This window comes from Pleurodeles waltl, chromosome 1_2 (genome assembly GCF_031143425.1).
Source record: "Pleurodeles waltl isolate 20211129_DDA chromosome 1_2, aPleWal1.hap1.20221129, whole genome shotgun sequence".
Classification (NCBI taxonomy): Eukaryota; Metazoa; Chordata; class Amphibia; order Caudata; family Salamandridae; genus Pleurodeles; species Pleurodeles waltl.
In genome coordinates this window covers 692,901,712-692,922,877 of record NC_090437.1, presented here as the reverse complement: position 1 = coordinate 692,922,877, position 21,166 = coordinate 692,901,712, and the positions used below count along the sequence as shown (strand labels likewise).

Sequence of the window (21,166 nt, the reverse complement as noted above, 5' to 3'; positions counted from 1 at the left end):
CTACTTTTCCCTTTTTGTGTAAGCAATTCACAAGAGTGCATCATTTTCAGCTGTCTTCCTCATTTATTTATTCAGTGTACTGTCAATGTGGTTGCCCCGCCGCTCTTACCCCCTTTCATTGCTCCTGTGGTTGTCCTGCTGATCCCAGTCACTCTCCATTGTTCGTGTCGTTTACCTGCTCCTCCCACCCACTCTGTTGTCAGTGTGGCTGCCCCACCCCTCCCACTTACTTTCTGTCTGTACCAACCTCTCCCACCGACTTTCATTTGTCTGTGTGGTTCCCCGCTCCTCCCACCCACTCTCCATTGTCCGTGTGGTTGCCCGCCCCTCCCACACACACTCAATTGTCCAAATAGTTGATCCCACTTTTCTGCCCACTCTCTGGTGTCTGTGTAGTTGCCCCTCTCACCCACTCTTTGTTGTCTGCCTCTATGCCCCACCCCCTGCCCACCCTCTATTGTCCAACTGCTTCATCCCCCACCCACCATCAGTTGTCTGTCTGCTTGCCTCATCCTCTCACACCTGCCCTCGGATGTCCGTGTGCTGCCCCTTCCTCTCTCACTTGTCCTCGTCTCCCTCCCTCGCTCTGTGTTGACTCATGCTGGCCACATCCTTTTTTTTTTAAAATAGTTTTGGCCATGTTGCGCAGCATCCACGCTACTGTACAGCATGACTACAAAATATTGACAAACCCAATATCTCTCGTAGGTGTGACACACTGTCTTGATAATTATTGTTGTTCTTTATACTATGTTTGTTTACCAGTCAATAATTATCTAGGGGTGATGTGCTTGCTATTACATATATTCAGCCTCTGATTTCACTTTTGGCTGCACAGTGGTCTGGGCAGATGACACACAGCTGATTGTAAGGTTAGATCGTCAGACTCCCTGATTACAGTCTGACACCTGAACGTGCCTGTGATTAGAAAATTGCATCATTAGTCTCTTGCAGTAATTTATTGCAATTCAGTATTTATATCACTTTTGTCGTGTCCTGCATCCTAAGTACATCAGTCGCAGTGCAAATTGAAGATAGAATCTCAAAATGTGTGCAAAAATCGCTGACTCCTTTGCAACCTCACCTTAGTACCGGGCCTGTGTCCCTTCGCATGGTCATCACGCACAACACCCAAACATTTCCCATAAAGACTACACTACAAACCCACATCCTTCCAACCAAACACAATCTATGGTGTAGTGTGCTGCCTGTCCTCTACAACCCACATCCTTCCAAACAAGCACAAGCTAAGGTGCAGCACCTATCTATCCTCTTCCAACCAAGTGCAATCTACGGAGTAGTGTGCTACCTATCCGCTATAGTGCTTTGATGCCTGGTCGGGGGTATGTGCTGTATAAATGCAACATGAAAACAATAAAATGTAGCACAGACCACGTTGCACAATACAGTTTCAGGACAGTCGTGTTCTATATAGAACTATCTAGTCTGGGATCTGTCTTAATAGTTCATTTTGTTCTTTATATTACACGATGTTTACCAGTCTATAATCATCTAGGGATGATGTGCACAGTTAGTGTATGGTTAAGGAAAGTGTACACTGGTTAATTATCGGTTGACATGCCACCTTGATATCAGTGCCCCATGAAAGGACTCACTTATATTTAGTGAAGAATAACATCTCAAAATAAGCAGCAGACAGTGCACCAATATTGCTCCGAGTGATCTTTATACCTCCGTCCTGAAATACTTAAGCCCCTTTAGGTTACAAAGCTGTTTGTAAGCCCCATTTAGGGTCCGATATAACAAGCATTTGCAATGCAGTGGGTCTCGCGTTTGCTCGAGTTAAAGCAATTAGCATTGTAAATTCCTAACTGGACTTTTCTTGCCATATAAATTGAAAATTAAAAGTAAAACAGTTGACATAAGCAAGCCAATTCAAAGTGCCACGGCCACCATGAGCGCAAAGGAGAGACACAAAAGGAAAAAAAAATGTAGCTCGCAGTCAAACGCATCGGCAGAAGTGCAATTATCCATGTAACAGGGTCGATGGCCAAGGCGGTAACAAAACTGCCCCAAGGAGGGACAAACGTAATGCATTTACCAATGATGACAAAGAATTTTTGAAAGGCAAGCCCATGATTGAGTGATTATGATGGGTGTGCTGTGGGCTACATTACACCACGTCAGAGCACTTGCGACCTAAAAATGGCTAGATCTCCCCCAGACACTCCGAAGTACACCGCATCTAGTTATCTTTTGTGCATTTTATTTTGATAGTATATAATATTTTTTATGTATTAAATATGAAACAATTGTTTTTATGTGTACTTAGCCAGCAGCTTCTTTCTTCCACTTGGTAGTAAAACTGTCTTCGTTTACAAAGATGGGTGGAAACTGCATCCCTTGTAGGGCACACACGGTATTTTACATATTAAAAAACATGTTCTTTTCAATTCTGTATCCTATACTAGATGTTTCTTTCCAAAACGCCTAATTTCCAGGGCATTTCTCTGTAGGAGAGAAAACAGAATTATTTTAATCTAGAATTCTCGAACTTTAGTATATGATAGAAGCCTGTTACTCATTTCATATTATTGATGTTGGAAGGGCCGTAACACTTGCCACTTAGAATCAAAGATTGGGTGATCCGTGTAGGGCTTTGCTGCAAGGAATATGTATATAGAGTTATGAAACATTACTCATGAAGGCAGGATTATCCTGATCTGTAATGGTGGAAGGATAATGTGCCATGAGTGTTAGCAAGTCACTGTGCCGCATGTCGTAGTTTTCCAGCATGAGCATGCTGTGTTGTAGTGTAATGTGTTTGTTTCACTTCAGTTAACAAAAGACAAATCAACAACACAAAATAAAGATAATTGTCACATGCATCACTGCACAACGATTTCAGATGAACTCAGGCACATCCCTAACCAGCGTTTAAATAGAGTTTATTTTGAAAACACTGCTTTTTGTTCGAGGGTGGTAAAAGATAGGTGAGGGCAAGCCAACAGGATACCGAAAGAAGATGGGTGGGCTCCTGATAATTGTGGACCGCTACGTGTGTTGTGGTGATCACCACTTCTGGCTGATTCCCCGTCTATCTTCCTGATTAGTAGAGTCTTGTGTTTCACCCCTGGGAGCATCGTGAACTTCTACGCCTCCCGGGACAGAAAAAGTCTTCAGCACCACCAGCTCACTCTCCAGATGTGGAAATGCACCACGGGAGCGGCACTTCACCCATGCACAGCTCATTTTTCAGCATACTGGCAGGGAAGAGTTTGGGTGTCTCAGTGTTCTGCACCAGACATCCCCGGCCGCTGTCTGAGTGCTTCCCCAGTGTTAGCAGAGCTAGGGAACAGCGTGATCAGAGATAACCTGCTGCAATTGCTGCCATTTTGTACCTCAAGACGATCAGCCTTCTGATGACATGTTTGATATATTGGAGATGGAGTTACCTTCTGTTCCAGTATTATTTACATTTCTTTTACTAAAATAGCTCAAAGACAACATTCCCATTATTGTCCAGTTACAATCAACATTTGTTAAAACAGCTCTAGATTGGCAATTTAACAATAATACAAGTGATACTGTATTTAAGCCCCGCCTATCCCCAAAAGTCTATTCTATGGGCTCCTTTGCTTGTCCCATGCCACATCCTTTGATCATACTAGTCTAATCAGTTAGATCCTTTCATGCACCAGGATGTTGTGTATTACTGCTGGTTATATGGCTGCTAACCGAGTGGGAACTCTAAAAACGAGTAGTCTGAACCCCTGCATATCACTGCGAAAGGTGCATAAAAGACTGTTAACAGAACACTTGGCAGGCATGGAGAATGTGTGACTGCACCGATCAACTCTGCCTAGCGGGCTCATCTACTACCTGTTGTCAGGTTTGTTCCACTGACTTTACCAATCCCCTGTACAGTAGCAAAACCCATGCCTGTGGGTGGATTATTTGAGTAAACTGGGGTCACAGTATTACATACACCCACTCTTACTTTTTTCCTGCTCTCAAAAGATTACTGGTCTCCAGGCGTTACTGTTTTGCACAGACTGTCTTAAAGAGCAGTCAACGCAGTGGTGTCACAGTAGGTTTTGCATTCCATCCAGACCTCATCAAACACAGGTACATTACGAAACCCTCGTTTTTGAATGATTATTAATAATTTAAGGTTGGGAAAGATAACTAGCTTTTATTTTCACTTGATGGCCTCTTCAAAGGATCCTCTCTCAAAGTACTGCATTTGCCTGTTGCTGCCTGTTGTGGGTCCAGCTGCCGGGAGTGTAGGCTCATCACCTTTGCTTCTTCTCAAGGAGAAGCACCGATGAGCCCCAACCTTGGCTTTGCCTAGGCCCTCACACGTGCCTCATGTCTTCCTTTCGACATGGAGATTGGAGACCGGTTTGGAGCTACAGACTATTCATGAATGTATGGGATTTACATCTGCAATCACCAATCACCTCACCAAGAGCAATACTTACATGCCTCTTTGTTCCGTGCACTTTGTTCTCTCTTCTCAGTGTGACCAAGAAATTTGAACCCTTCCCCTGTCCCCCTATATTCCATTAGCATCTTCCTGCAGGTCTTTTATGCTTAGACGTAGTAGGATTTTCCTGAAGTAAAACACCTGGAGACGACTGTGCAAGAGTATGGCGAAATTTAGGTTAAAAAAGTCACAACCATCTTCCTCAGTGATTTTTGCGTCCACGTTTGACGTTCATTGTGCTAAGTGCGGATGTTTTTGTTCATTGTTGTGCAGTTTAGTGAATTAGTTGAGTCCCCCCCAATTTGCAGATGTGTTATTCAAGTAACTAAGGGCCTGATTTAGACCTCGGCGGAGGCGTTACACAAGAGTGACGGATTTCCCGTACGCCGAAATCTAACTCCCATTATGTTCTGTGGGATTTAGATTTCGGCAGACAGGGTATATGTCACCGCTGTGACGGGTTAACCCATCCGCAGTGTTCTAAATCAGGCCCGAAGACTCGAACGTTGAACTGAGACCTTTTCCTCTTGCAAGTTAGCAGTTCCGAGTGTCTGTTAAATACTAGCTATTTGCTGGGATGCAGCCGGCAGACTGACTGGTTTATTCGCGTATCTACTTGGCAGGTCTCATTCGTTCCGGCTACTATATTGCCGTAGAAACAAGCGCAGCACTGTCATTTTATCCTTTCACTTGATATAGATGTGTTTTGTCTGAGAATGCTTTCTGGCTTTGATGGAGAGACTGGGATTGGAAACAAGAAGAGGTCTACTGAGCTTGTTGGCAAAACATTAGGGTTTCTTTTCTGAACTGCTTTTTCCTTCCATTTTGCGGCTGAAAAATCCATCAAGCAGTCCTCCAGATACCTGAAATTGTGAAACTTGAAGTGTTTGTGGCCTCCTCAGTAATAATATTTAGCTTTGTTTCAACAATATTGTTAAATAAAGAAATAAACACCTACTGTACCGCCTACAAGGACTTATGGCCCTGTGTAAATCGGTTTGCTGCGGTCATGTCCCTGACTGGTGTCTATATTTACCTAACAAAATACCTCTAATTTTTTAATAATCGAAATTGTGTCATTATTCAGAATGGCTTGTTATCGGATGCAATTATTAACGCACCCAGTGCAATTTAACACCGCGGTGAGAATGTATCAGGTGCAACGATTAACTATTACGAGTTGGGCAGTAACGTGCTGACTTTGATGCTTATCACACCAAACCAGGCACGTTCCATTAACTACTGGGTGTTTTTCCCCTGGTATATTTCGGAAGGGTTGACCTGTCAAAATATGCCTAGGAGCCAATTGCAGGTTTGTGGAGTTAGTTGCAGAACTCGTACATACAGTTTGTTACTGCACATACCGGAATTTAATGGGCCACTCGTAATGAGGGCCAAACTCTTAAATATGCGTGAAGCACCATTTTAGATTCTTTAGATTTTTAATTTAGCTCATCAAAGAAAATCAATTATTAGTATTTTAGTACCTAATTTTAAGCACTTTGGAGTTTAGGAAAACATCCATGTAATACAGAAATCAGCTGCCAGCTCTCACCTACTTACAGACCTGACACAGGTAGAAGCCCTACTTCACAGTGCACTTACAGACTCAATTCAGCCAGGGCCCTCTTCTGTGCGGAAGCATAGACCACATCCTTCCATCTCCAGATAACAGGCCGAGAGAGCCTCCCCCACATGGGAAACCCACCCTCACCCCTCCCGTAGTATCCCAAAGGAATGGGGGGTTGATTAGAAAGCATGCCTAAGGTGTTCATGATCTGGGAGGGTGACACCCACCTTTGCCAGCTATCACTGAACATGCTTACCATAGAGTTGACTCTAGGGCAGTGAGTCACCCCCCTCAGACAGCATGACAGCAAGTGTTCATTCCCCTTCCACCCTTCTCCATTTTGTTTCCTCAGTGGAGAGGGTATTTTGCATACCTAAAATGGTGGTGTGGTCCAGAGCACAAAACAGCCTCAACCCCAGATATCAGTTCATTCATACATTTTCTACACAAATATTTCTCCTTGGAGTGTCATACTATCTATAGGGGTCGCCAACGAGTAGCTCGGGAGCATCTAGTAGCTCTCAAGCTACCTATAAGTAGCTCTCCTGTGTGTACCCCAGCCTACAAAAATGTAAATGTTTATATTTAAAACAAACATATAAACATGTCTGATGTGGTCAGTATTAAAATTCTTATAATATTCGTAGCTCTGGATGATTTTCATCAACATGAGTAACTTTTAATACAAAAAAGGTTGGTGACCCCTCTATTCACATACCCAATAAAGACCAGTAATCCTTTACCAGCCCTCAATATATTCTACACATACCAAAGGAGAAACATGGGTATTCCAAAGCAGGCAGTCCATACAGCACACTCCGGGGAGGACTCAGATGTACACCCATATAGCATCTGGAGTGACATCACCTGTAATTAAGTTATTTTTAATCCACTAGGCTCCAAAAAGTATAAACCAATCTCTAATATACCCTTCTTAATTTTTTTTTTACAAAAGCTGCAATAATCCAACTGCATCTTCACCTAGAGCAACTTCACAACCTGGGCAAATAACAGACTAGTTTTAGACCTAACAGAGGTACTGAATCTGCCTGGCCTCACGTGCCAACTACCATCTTCAAAATCATGGACAAAGAGGGTTCTGGTCCTCCAGATGTTGCTGAATCTTTACAGTCTTTGAAATTATTAAACATAGTATTCTGTTACACAGTCCGCAGGAGGTTTCGGAGCTCGCTTTTAATCTTTTCAGAGCAATATGCTCGAGAAAAGCTTGGGAAAGCATTGTTACCGGCCAGCCCAATGAATTCTTTTAGGTTAGCGAAGGGTTCCTGTCTGTCACCAGTACTGTTAAACACCTGTCTTCAGCAGCTGCATGATTTGAGGTACTTTTGTGTAGCTACGCAGCGCATACACTTTAAATAATTTTCAAAGGAGGATGCACGCGAGTTGATGCTGTCTTAGTTGTGCAAAAATGAGTTTTTACTGACGGGGAACAATCATGAAAAAATCTTGCATGCCGCAGTGAAGCTGAAGATCCTTATGCTGACACACACAGTGATTTTAGGAGGTCACCAGACTATTTCAACAAGTCCCTTTGCACCACCCTTGCAGAGCATTGTGTTTCAGAAGTAAAGAAACTCTTGAATACTCCAAACCTGTTTATCACATTAGTCTTCTGGATGTTCCAGTGGTGAGCTAGTGCTTCGTAAAGCAGCCTGCCTTACCAGGTCATTAAGCAGCGCCTTCTGCTTAGAAAGGCTCTACAGATATCACGGGTCTGAGTACTTGAGAAGCTATCACTCCCATTGGACAAAATGCTTAGTTGCTCTAAGGTAATGAGCTGTGTATAGATAAGATGGGGATGTATCCTGGCAATACAAGGCTGTCACTGACTATAATTGGCTGTAGATAGTACATGATAGCAGTAAATGGGCATGTCATGGTGCACCCAGGCATTGAAGGCTGCACTTGGGCATAGAAGCATCGACGGTACATAAAGTTGTTTCTGGTTGTGGTAAATGGATTAAAAGTGCCATTTTGTCTCATCTGCAGGGTAGCCCTGCCTTATAAACACTTCAATGAAGGAGCCCTTGAGGCTTCTTTGAAAGAACCCTCCTTGCCACAAGCATGACGGCAGGTGTGACGGACGGCTGACACGTGGCTGCGCCTATTCTGCCACCCAGAGCAGTAAGAGGGTAGTGGTCAGGCTCCGGTTGTTGTAGACGTGTCAGACCTGCTTATAGGGTCTCGCCAGCATCTGTCGGGAGGAGTGGACAGTGTAAAGACAAAAAGAAGAACCTATACACTTTGCCTATTCCCGTGTTTGTTTAATATTTGTTTTCGCGTTCGCCTTAACGTTTATGCTAAAAAAGCACGGATTAAAACAGGGATTAGCCGTATGCGCAATGCACAAAAACATTTTTAAATATGGCACAATTAAGGAAGCCACATACCGATATTTCTTTGAATCTTCCAACATAGAAGAGTAAAATTAGATACTTTAAGTGATCAGTATATTCCATTCATTATATTGAAATTGCCTTTGGTAACATAGCAAGCAGTCCTTTGTGTAGTTGTACTTGGTAATAGGCAGTGTTTAATTTGTAAAAGAATAAGGCCAAGGTTTGCTCAGAATCCTGTAGCTGGCTCTATAGAATGTTGGGCTGCCAAATATTAAAAGTACCCAGTCTTGGTTCCACCTCATGCCTCTTTCATCCACTGCCCGATACTCCCTGCCCCTTTCATTCCTCCCGTCTGCCTTTTTTTTTTTTTTTTACTGTTTTTCCTCCACCTATTTTCTCCCCCTTTTCTCCCTGTTGTGTTTTCTCTCACTTTGAGTCGAACTCCAATAAGGAAAAATAAGTGCTGTTCCCCCCAAAAATATAGTTGGTGGGCACCACCTGCAACCACCGGCTCAAATTAATCACTGGTTATTGCTCTTGTGTTATAGAGGGTGAGCTGTCACTGGGGGCTGTGGCGAGTGCATACGGTTGGACCTTTTGCCCAGTATTCCTGTAGCTGGTCCACAGTATCTCCCTTTGCTTGTGAGGCTTTTCCTGAAGCACAGCCACTCCCTGCTCTGAAGACCTATAGCACAGTCATTAAACACAGCTTCATGTCCCTCCCGGAACAGGAATTGCCGAGTCATTGATTTTCTCATTTTCTAAATCCAGGACTGGTTTCTTTCTTCCTTGCTTGGAGTCGCTCCAGACTTCTCAAAGCTGTTCCTTTGGCAGTCCTGAGTCCTCTCGGTTACAGCGCTTGTTTTAGCTGCAGTCAGCAAGCACAAAAGGCTTTAAGCTGCTTTGGCTATGTCCAGAAAAATGTGAAAGAAACATTTTTGGGGGAAGATCACAATATCGGGTAATGTGAATAAACCACTTTGTGTTTTTTAACACTTATCTTGTGGGTTGGCTGTTCTGTTAACAGGGCAGTGTGACTTCTGCGCGGTTTGTTTTTTCTGTTGCCCGTGTGTTTTTGTTCAGCGTTACACCTCACGATTTAGCCAGCACAGCATGCCGACCCCCTAACAGAAGTGTGGGGTAAAACATAGTCTCCTCGCTTCTGATGCACTCTGGTGCTTTCCGCAGTAGTGTTGCGTACGGGAGTACGTGTCAGCCTTTTACTGGTCCTTCTCAGGAGACTTGTGTATTTGTTTACGTCTGTTTATGTACAAGTTTATACAATCTCAGGACTATCCCACACAGAAATCCATAGGCCTTCGAAGCAAATAAAGAAGGAAAATAGATAACTAAACTAGAGAAAAGCAGCAAAAGCATGCACACACAGAGCGAATATTCGAAGTTCGTGTATTTTTGTAGTGATGGATGTAAGTTTCAGTTTGACTCACATGGTATGTGGGTGGATGAATGCATGAATGTCTGGGTACATACAGAGATGGCGAGCTGAAGTGGATGTACATCTAGATGCATGTTGGGTGTGGTTGGATAGGTGAGCACTTCTCTCCCTTCTAGGAGAGAAGTGAAGTTAGACATAAAAGGAAGCATCGATGACTGGCGCTAATCAAACTACCACAACACATTTTACTCTCAAGTGCACAAAGCAACATTCAGACGTAATGTTCATTATGGCCCTGCCCAGTAGGTTTTGGGTAAGTGATTTCAAAATTAACATTAACCTCACAAAGATTTCATAGCGCTTATAGGATCTTTTTAGGTGTTCGTTCATCTTATACCATAGCATTGGTAATTGGTATTTAAATTAAATCAGATTGAATAAAATTAACTTTCCTCATTTAAGTAATCATTTTATTTTACGGGTGATAGAGAACACATAATGGCAAATGAATTAACAGTGTTTTAGAGGTAATTTGTGCCAGAGTAGAATGGTATGGGTGCACAATAAAATTTAACGCATAAGCTAATTATCCTTACATAGTGTCACACAACCTAAATCTCTATCATCTAAACTTTAAAGAACAAATGCAGAAGCAGTCCCTGTTAGTTACATCAGCAGTCTTATGAGCAAGCACGCAGATTATCCTGAAAAAGTCATCAGTATTATTGTCAGGCCCTGTGTCTATTCTATTATATTCTACTCTATTCTTGCCATTTCTAAAATGCATGGCTACTCAAGGTGCCCCCCAACTCTGACCAATCATACCAATACCCTACCCTAACCGAGTTAAGTAAGCGACAGAATTTAACTGTTTCATAACACTTAACTCACCTTTAGTCTTCCTCAACTCCGTAGGCAGTGAGTTCCATAGTTTAGGAACTAGGTAAGGAAAAGATCGCCATCCGCTTCTTGATTTGTTAATCTTTCGAAGTGTTAATAAACATAATGCAGAGGAACGTAATGTTCTCTTGGAAAGATAGGGACAGACTAAATGCTGTAGTAGTGATGGGCTTTTGTTATGTAGAACCTGAAGGGCCATGAATAGAGTAGGAACAGGGACTCCGTATAAAGAGGCCAATGCTGCAGAGACAGAATTATGATTAGGTAACTTCAACAAGATCTGAGTTGCTGCATTTAGTACCACTTGAAGTCTTCTTACAACATACAGAGGGCTTCCAAGGTAAAGCGAGTTATCATAGTCCAATCACGATAGAACCAATGCCTGTACCACAACTCTCCGCACAAAGGTAGCAATTCTAACAGTTTCCTAAGTGTTCTCAGCAGACCAAAACAACTAGCATTTTGCTTATATCTGCAAAGTAAGCTTATCGTCAGTCCATACCCCCAAGCTTTTTATAGCTGATTTGGGGGTGGGATGATCAGGAACAGGGTCTTCAAACTGCGGGGCTGTACCCCCTAGGGGGCCTCAAATGATCCTGGGGGGGAGGTGCCAGGCATGTAATTGATTGTATTTTTAAAGCAGTAACTGAACTTAACTACAATGTTTAAATAAGTCTACACATTTTAAACGTTGCCAACTTAATAAAATAAATTTGGAGGGGAACTCCAATGTTTTTTTTCCCCACGGGGGGCACAACATAAAAAAGTTTGAAGACCATTGATCTAGAGCATGGGTACTCACAAACTTTTTCTCGGGGGCCAAAATTGCAGTATGGTTTGCGGCCGAGGGCCGCACTGAAGTGACAGCGGGGGGCGGGGCTTAGAGGGGGCGGGGCTTAGAGGGGGAACAACCACCCCACCCCCTTTTTCAAAACATCGCCATCTGCTCTCACCCCTACCCCAGTAACACACACAGCGCGCACACGCACAGCGCCATCTGCTCTCACCCCTACCCCAGTAACACACACAGCGCGCACACATACAGCGCCATCTGCTCTCACCCCTACCCCAGTAACACACACAGCGCGCACACATACAGCGCCATCTGCTCTCACCCCTACCCCAGTAACACACACAGCGCGCACACACAGCGCCATCTGCTCTCACCCCTACCCCAGTAACACACACAGCGCGCACACACACAGCGCCATCTGCTCTCACCCCTACCCCAGTAACACACACAGCGCGCACACACACAGCGCCATCTGCTCTCACCCCTACCCCAGTAACACACACAGCGCGCACACATACAGCGTCATCTGCTCCCACCCCTACCCCAGTAACACACACAGCGCCATCTGCTCTCACCCCTACCCCAGTAACACACACTGCGCCATCTGCACACAGCGCCATCTGCTCTCACCCCACCCCAGTAACACACACACACACAGCGCACACACACAGCGCGCACACACACAGCGCCATCTGCTCTCACCCCTACCCCAGTAACACACACTGCGCCATCTGCACACAGCGCCATCTGCTCTCACCCCACCCCAGTAACACACACACACACAGCGCACACACACAGCGCGCACACACACAGCGCCATCTGCTCTCACCCCTACCCCAGTAACACACACACACAGCGCACACACACAGCGCAATCTGCTCTCACCCCTACCCCAGTAACACACACAGCGCGCACACATACAGCGTCATCTGCTCCCACCCCTACCCCAGTAACACACACAGCGCCATCTGCTCTCACCCCTACCCCAGTAACACACACTGCGCCATCTGCACACAGCGCCATCTGCTCTCACCCCACCCCAGTAACACACACACACACAGCGCACACACACAGCGCGCACACACACAGCGCCATCTGCTCTCACCCCTACCCCAGTAACACACACACACAGCGCACACACACAGCGCAATCTGCTCTCACCCCTACCCCAGTAACACACACAGCGCGCACACACAGCGCCATCTGCTCTCACCCCTACCCCAGTAACACACACAGCGCGCACACACACAGCGCCATCTGCTCTCACCCCTACCCCAGTAACACACACAGCGCGCACACACACAGCGCCATCTGCTCTCACCCCTACCCCAGTAACACACACAGCGCGCACACATACAGCGTCATCTGCTCCCACCCCTACCCCAGTAACACACACAGCGCCATCTGCTCTCACCCCTACCCCAGTAACACACACTGCGCCATCTGCACACAGCGCCATCTGCTCTCACCCCACCCCAGTAACACACACACACACAGCGCACACACACAGCGCGCACACACACAGCGCCATCTGCTCTCACCCCTACCCCAGTAACACACACACACAGCGCACACACACAGCGCAATCTGCTCTCACGCCTACCCCAGTAACACACACTACATTAAAAACAAATAAATAAATAACCAAAGAGCCTTGCCTGACTCAAAGCACTGTAAAGATGCCACAAATGTGGAACAGCAGGCAGGCAGGCGGGCAGCAGACGTGGAGCCGGTGACAGGAAGCAGACGACCAAAGCCCCATAAAAGTTAGCTGCAAGCGCTGACTTTTATGGGGCTTTGGCTTTCAGGATCGTCAGGGCAACGCCATAAACAATGGCCGCCGTATGTAAACATAGAGGAGGGCCGCGGGAGCATGCTCCCGCGGCCCTCTTCTATGTTTACATACTGCTGCCATTATGATATGGCGTTTGGTGTGCGTCTCGCGGGCCGCCAAGCTAGGTCCGTGGGGCCGCTGGCGGCCCGCGGGCCGTACTTTGAGTACCGTTGATCTAGAGGGTCAGGCCAGTGCAACGTGGACCAGCAAGTAGAATAATTCCTGACTGCTAATACCTAATTTTTAACTCCATTGAGCTTTAAACAACTGGCTGCCATCCAATCTGTTGCCTAATTTAAGCAGTAATCCAGCCAATTAGAATCTGCCACCTTGTCAGGAGTAAGTAAGAGGAGAATTTCAGTGTCATCTGTGTTTATGGCTCTATTGAGAAACTATGTGAATGGTCTTCTGCCAGAGCACAGACATACAAATTGAATTAGGTAGGTTTTAGTGTGGAGCCCTGGGGTACTCAACATTTTAGGGGGTGTGATTCAAAATAAATAGGTTCTTCGTAGACCTGGAAACTCCTGTCATCAAGAAAAGAGGCAAGCCGTTTCAAGGTTAGGCTGATCACTCTAGCCTCCTCCAGTCGATGTAGGAGAGTACAGTGTGATACGGTATCAAAAACTGCACTAAAGTCTAATAATGTCAATGCAGCTGACCCATCCTGACCAATAATTTTCCTCAGTTCTTCCATAACAGCTAAAAGTGCTTTCTCCATGTCACATCCTGGATGGAATCCTGTTATGCTTTTCCAAAAATAACAACAAATGTTGGTTGACAGATTTTTCAAGCAATTTGCTTATACCCGAAAGTAAGGATATTGGCCAATAATTTTCTGCTAATACAGGGTACAACAAAGGTTTCTTTAATAATGGTCTCACAACATTGTGCTTCCATTAAGGCTGCACCGCTTCCACATCTTCCTTCCTAACAAGGGAAAAAGTCAATGAAGCATCATTTAACGCACTGTCATGATGGGTGTAATTAAAGAACTTACAGTGCTCCACTTTATCTGCAAAAGTAACAGATGTTGTTGACTTACCAAAAAAATGCTTAGCCAGCTTATTCCAGTGGGAGTCAGATGAAGGGGATAGCGTTTTCATTTTGGCGCCATGCCTGGTCTACTGGGAGTAAACTTCTGTTGATGGATGAATGCATAGAGTAACGTCAGATTCCACCAGTCAGAATGCTAGGATGTATTTATTCAGTGAAAAGCCTGATATGCTTTATTGGTTCCAAGATTCTTTGTGAGGCATTAACCCATCAGAAGAGAGAGCTTTCTCTGTCCAGGCATAACCTGAAGGAGGAAAGGTGATATAAAGAAAAATAAACTATGTTTTATACCTTTTAAGAGAGGAGAGGAGTGTGTTCTACTATGGAAGACACGGGGAGAGAATGATATGCTTGTGTTGCCAATCCAGAATATGACTATTTTAGAATTTTGATTATATTTAAAGAAGGAATTTTCCACTTGAAAATAACCTCACTCCTTGTAGGCCGAAACGTCCGTCTGTCTACAAATAAGAGGTGAGCTGCAGCAGCAAGCACCGATTTGAAAAGCAGAAGTGAGGATCTGCGTAGATAGCCAGTTATTGCTATTCCGTGCCTTGGTGAGATAGAATGACGACACAGACTGTAGTGCCCATGTATTTCAATGGAATAGGTTGATGCATACTTACCCTCTAAGGGTGAGTTTGCTGTGTCATGTTTGCACAGGCAATCAACATGAATTTCCTGGAGTAAGTAGCACCTTATCTTGTATACATCCGACATGAATGACACCTGCATCTTTAACTCTTTCCATATGTCAGCCAGGATTGTTTGTGAGTGAAGTGTGATAGAACTATGAGATAAGGTGCACACGTGCCGAATGTAGTGGTCAGTAAGCATACAATTACAATCTTCACATCTTAGCTGCTACCTGCCTTGAGTGCTGTGCATCGGCAGTGACTTGGAGGATAAACCACTTTAAAATGATGTATCCTTTTCTATGATTTGCCCAGTTGGTTTCTGGAGCCCATGCCTCTTTTAGAAGCATACTGTAGTGGGTGCCAAACCCCAATAATCCACTGAACCCCAATAATCCAGTCAACCCAGATTTATCTCCAGCAATTCAACTCCACGGTTTCCGTTGATCTGCCGTCTAAAGACACCTCCCTCCTGCATCAAGCCCATCAGATTAGGAGAGTACACATCGTGTAACCAGATACTAGCGGGGGCACTCAGTGATTGCGTTCTAGATCAGGAAATACGTTTTACAAATGTATTACAGAAAATCTTAATAAAAACATTACAGAAAATGCAACAAATGTCATAAAGACTCAAGCACAGATTACAGAAATCAGAATAATCTCCATTTAAGAATTTGAATCGCTTCATAAACTATGTGTCGTAAAGAGTACTGACAGCATGTTAAGGTAAAAAAGAAAGTCTCAGTAAATCGTACCGAGGCTTGAGAGGAAAATGAGAAGTCGCCCTGGATCCTCCAAAACCAGGGGTTTTTAGGGAAATTTTACGAAATTCAGCATGACATGATCATGGATAGTTTACTATTGACAAGTCAAAAGCAAGATCATAATAGTTATGAACCCTAGCACTAACCCAATTCTTAATGTAAAATAAATCTTCCATTCACTTCCTAAGCAACTGCAGTCCGGAGCTATATAATACACTATGAAACATTCTAAAACGAAGGCTCGAGAGCGGAACGTCCAGCAGAAGCCCTTCAAAATGATACATAAGAGACACAGTGAAAGATTAATTCACAATACACTCTAAGTAATGTTGTCATATATGTCATAGTACACTGTGGCGGAAACTGGGAGGCGAGAAGACGTAGAGTGGGTCACTGATTGGGAGGGGAAATGAGCAGGAGAAAGATGAACAGAACACCAGAGATTGCATCCAGTTTAATAAAATATTGTCTCGCATGAAAATGTGGCATAACTAAACCACGTTTAGAATATACTTCTAAACCATATCATTTTGTTGTTTCAAGTACAACATCACTAGTTCATCAGTACTACCCTATGCAATCTAAAAATTGATTCACACAAGTTATTTGTCACCCAGAATTGCACATCAGAAAAAACTTTTTGCAGTGTCGCCAGTAGTAAGAATGGATGGCAACATTTCAAAGAGGCCTGTCGGCCATTCCTTCCCTGTTACTTCCAAAGGAGCGAAGAGCATTACTGCATAATGCCTTCAGCCAACTGGCTGGACGGATTTGCAAACAAGCAGTTATTGACTTGTTGAATCCAAACACTGTTCTGAGCATCTGCTTTGTTAAGTATATGGCTTTACTGGAAACAATGGAGCTAGAATGTGAATCTTTGAACATTTGACTTTTGGCAGACTCACTAGGTGATACACTGGTGTATTTTATAGCTTTGCCCTCAAACACATTGCATAAACGTTTAACTCACTCACAAATTGACTTGTAATAACTTTTGAAACATGTTTTACTTTTATTCATGCAATGGTTTGAAGTACTTCTACATGAGCTAATTAAAATTCCAAAGGAGAGCGTGGTTTGCACAGGAGCCATGCGAACTGAGAAGAGATCACAAAAACACTTAAATAAAATGCAAACCATTAGGGAAAAGCGTGTTTGCATCGGTTTTTGGACAAACAATTGAACAGGTAAATAGCTTGCCGCTTAATGAAGTTGACAAGGAATTTAAATCACAGCTAGGGGCTCATTAACTGCACCTCTCTTCGTTCCGGAAGTTGGATCTCGTTTCTAGAGACGTAGTTCACGTGTGAGACGCAGGTAATGAATGCGCGGCAGCCACGGCCGCCGCTGACCGAGGGGGTGAGCTGTGCGGGAAATGAGCTGTGAGCTAATTAAGAGGCAGTCGAAGAAACGGGCAGACATGCAGTAATGGGAAATTCTCCTCCAGACGTTTTACCGCCCCCACGGACAGTCTGCCGGAAGTGGTGCGTCACTGAGGACTTTTCAGGTTGACTGCCCGCCGAGAAGGCAGCGCTTTCCTTTCGGACTCTTCTAATCTACCCAACGCAAAACCCGTCTGTTTTTTAGCGACCTGCAGGCGTTTTTAAAAAGCACAATATGGTGTTTTTATTTGGAATATGACAAGCATTGCCGTGCTCTTTTACTTGAGGATTGGTTCGTGCACCTAAAAGTCCAATAAAGTATTCCAGGAGCTGTGATCGAGCTGTAATCCGTAGTCCAGCATCCCTCTTTTTGACGGCTTCGGAACGCATCATTATACATGTAGGAAACTGTGACATAATTTAGAAAATGCAGTCAGGGGAGTGAGCTAAAATTATTCCACTGCACATACATGTTTGAGGAACAGAGACAAATTGGAATCTTGAAACTCAACCTATCAATTTTCTCCCAGGATTCGTGCAAATCATCTATATTTCCTAACGTCACAACTTGAGCATTGTCACTGTGATGAAAGAAGCACTTCCGGGAAAAGACACGTAGGACGTTGGGCAGTTTTGACCGATATTACTGCCCAGTAAGCTTTAGAGCAGCGGTTCCCAACCTTTTCACTTCTGTGGCCCCATCATTACTGGAACCCTGGGAACCCCCACTCAATCATTATTGGAATCTGGGAACCTCCCTCCCCCCACCCAGTCATTACTGGAAGCTGAGGACCCAGGCGTAAACATTGTTGATGATTTGAACAGCAAAACAATGCACAAAAAAAAAAAAAAGAAACAAGCATCCCATCAAACACATACACAAATAACACATTTTATTTAATTTGTAAAGAAATTAAAAAAAAATAATAGGAAGGTTGGAGATCTTATAAATTCAATTGAAGCCACACATTATCCATACTATATTCTGTTTGATGCTCCTTCACTGCTCCGATGAATCGATCTAAGGATACTAATTACATTTTTAGTTCCAATTTCAAATTCCTTGACATTTACAGGAGGTGTCATTTTTTTAATGTTTAAAATGTTTTGATTGTACACTTAGCCACTTTATATATTCTTCAATAATCTGTTAACATTAGTTAATTTTCTAAGCAGTAATGGACCCCCGGAGGAGGCGTCGCATACCCCAAGGGGCCCTCAGACCACTGGTTGGGAATCACTGCTTTAGAACACACAGTTCCACTCGATGTATAATGCTTGGAGAGTCACCCCACCACTCTTGTTTGTTCCTGCGTATCTTAGTCACCTGTGGAAGATGTTCACAGCAGCGGTCGAAGTGCGTTAAATAAAGTACAGGAACTGTGACCCTGAGTCCAACTGGGGTGTGGTCAGGAGGCTTAGGGGCAGGATCAAAAGCGTGGGTGAAAAGAATAAAATATTCTGTAATTCTTTTGTTGGTCTTTCACCTTTAAGAAACTGCATGTTAAAATAACACACATCGTAAATGAAAAATAATTGCAAAGTAAACTAATCACTGGGAGATGCACTGTTTTACGTTGTGAAACCTCTGCTGGTTAATGCAATCTCTTCAGATATGTGTGGCCAATTCCACAGCTACGCAGGCATGATGAAGTGGGGGTGAAAAATGACACCTCCTGTAACATGCTGGGTTTAAATGCCACTTTGATCTCTTGACGCCGCGTGATGACATCACAATAGTCCAACCAGCAGCCGAGATCCATGGGTGGGCTCCTGCTCGTGGCGTGACTAATGGCACCCGACCTCTGGTTGTGGTAGGTGCCTGCCCATGTACATTATTATTTTAAACTTACATTACACACTGTACAAAATAGGCTTCCACAAAGTGCACAAAAAGATTTAAGTATAAGATAAAAAAGCCCACCCAACTACAGTACTTATCTTGCCAGTGGGGAAGCTACTGATACCATGAGTTCTGGTTACTAGGATGATCAGCTGGCAACATGCAGCATTTGATCTGCCTAGATCTCCCTACTCGGGTGTGACTTGTCTTCACTCACAGGCTTGTGTTTTCTTTTGGTTTGTTGTTTGAGTACTCACTATGACTTTGGCATATAATTATTACCATAAAAGGTTTCCTGGCGCTGGTAGACCTCAATGAATCGGTATGGCCGCCTGACAATAACTGAGAATCCTAGAGTTGTGTCTTAATGGGTGTAAAGCCACATTTGGGTGCTTTCCTGAAGGTAAGTAAGTCATTGGTGTAGGTCAGCATGAAAGGGAAAAGAGTTCAGCAATTGTGTTGTTTGAACTGAGAAGATACATCCTCCCACCCACGCCTTGATAAATTGAAGAATTATAAGGATGTTAGCACTTGCAGAACACATTTATACATAGTTTTGGTAGATTCTTGGTATCAGGTCCGCAGTAAATTAGTATTGTGATTACAGTGGATAAATATGCTAATGTTATGCATACAATTGCATGATCTTCTGCTATATTATATTGTGCAACATTCCTCTTAACACAGTCTCTTCTCTAATGTCGTATCTGCTTTCTCCCCTCTTTCTGTGTCATGCTGCCCTCTGTGATTGTCTTTTGTCAGATCACTGCATCCTGTGATTTAAATCGGTCATAATCAAACAATGTGTGTAGTTTGACCTCTATTTCTTTACTGTGCTGCTGCGGGTTTCCTCATATGAGCTAGGAACAGTTTTTTTTTTTTTTTTTTAAAGTTTCTTTATGGAACTATATGTTTAGCACCACTTCACTTGAATTACTCTGACTTCGGTATCTACCCCATCTATGCCTCATCGTGAACCCGAAGCGCGCCAGAAAAATAAACTCTGCTCATCACCGACAAACTTTCATCTGAATTGTAACAGATTTCCTCGTCTTCCCTGTCTCCGTTCTAAACTCCCTCCAGCTCCAGGCACACCACTTCACTCCTGGATACTCATGGGTAACTGACAGCAGCAGGGCTGTCGCAAACAGGTCGCACATCAAGTGAAGTCAATTGGTAATGTAGTTGGACGAGTAGGAGAAATTTTTCCCACCCGGCAAATCAAAGAAGAACCTATTTAGTTCCCTCTGTCCCCTAGCCATGTCTTTCTGTAATGGAGTGTTCTCAGTTCTGTTCATTGACATAAATGATGACCTTATTTCTCACATTTTGCTGGGCAGTTTGGAAAATGCAGATATGAAATAGCATCACCAGAACACAAAATAGCAAGCCAACAGAAATGGGATAGTATCCCGTGTCTGTTTTGCCTTTTTAGATTGAGGATAGCTGCGCGCAAGCGCTGCTTCTCTGACATGTTGATATGTATCTGGGCTTTTAACCACACCCACATCACTAACTCTCGTTCGTAGACTTGCCCTTCAAAAATCCTTCGATGGTATTGGAAGTGCCTTACGTTTGTCCCTCCTTGGGGAGGTTTTGTTACCGCCTTGGGCATCGCCACTGTTACATGGCTAATTGCACTTTTGCTGATAAATTTAATTGCAAGCAAACTTCTTTTTCCTTTTGTGTGTCTCTTCAGGCTGATGTTCATGGCCGCTGTGGCGCTGTGAATCGGCTCACTTATGTGAAACGTTTTTACTTTTAAATTTGTGGCAAGAAAAGCCATGTTAGGAGTTTACAACGCTAACAGCTCTAACTGGAGCATATGCGAGACCAATTGCCTGGCAAATGCTTGTTTATCTTATTCCTGGCCTCATCCTTGCATTGTTTTAATTCTACAAAGGTGTCAGAGGCTGTTTACATTTTGTTAATTGTTTATTTGACAGTGTAAAATTAAATTTGTCGGTCTTTAAAATGACACATTAATAACTTGCTCTCTAAACTTAAGTGCTTTGCTACACTGTAGATAGTTTTTCTTTTTCTCGCACTCTGTGCATCACACTTTGCACGATCTCAAATGAGAAAAAGGTTGCTTTTTAATTTTTATCACATTAGCAGACCAACGGTCATTACAGTTTGTCACAGTCGTAATAAAAATATGGATTGTTTCATTGTGTTTT

General features: G+C 43.7%; 1 protein-coding gene across 2 annotated transcripts in view; it reads left to right on the top strand.

The window, feature by feature from the left end:
- SH3D19 (SH3 domain containing 19) overlaps positions 1 to 21,166 on the top strand; it is a 324,933-nt gene that overhangs the window by 239,307 nt on the left and 64,460 nt on the right. The gene's annotated exons all lie outside the window — the stretch shown is intronic.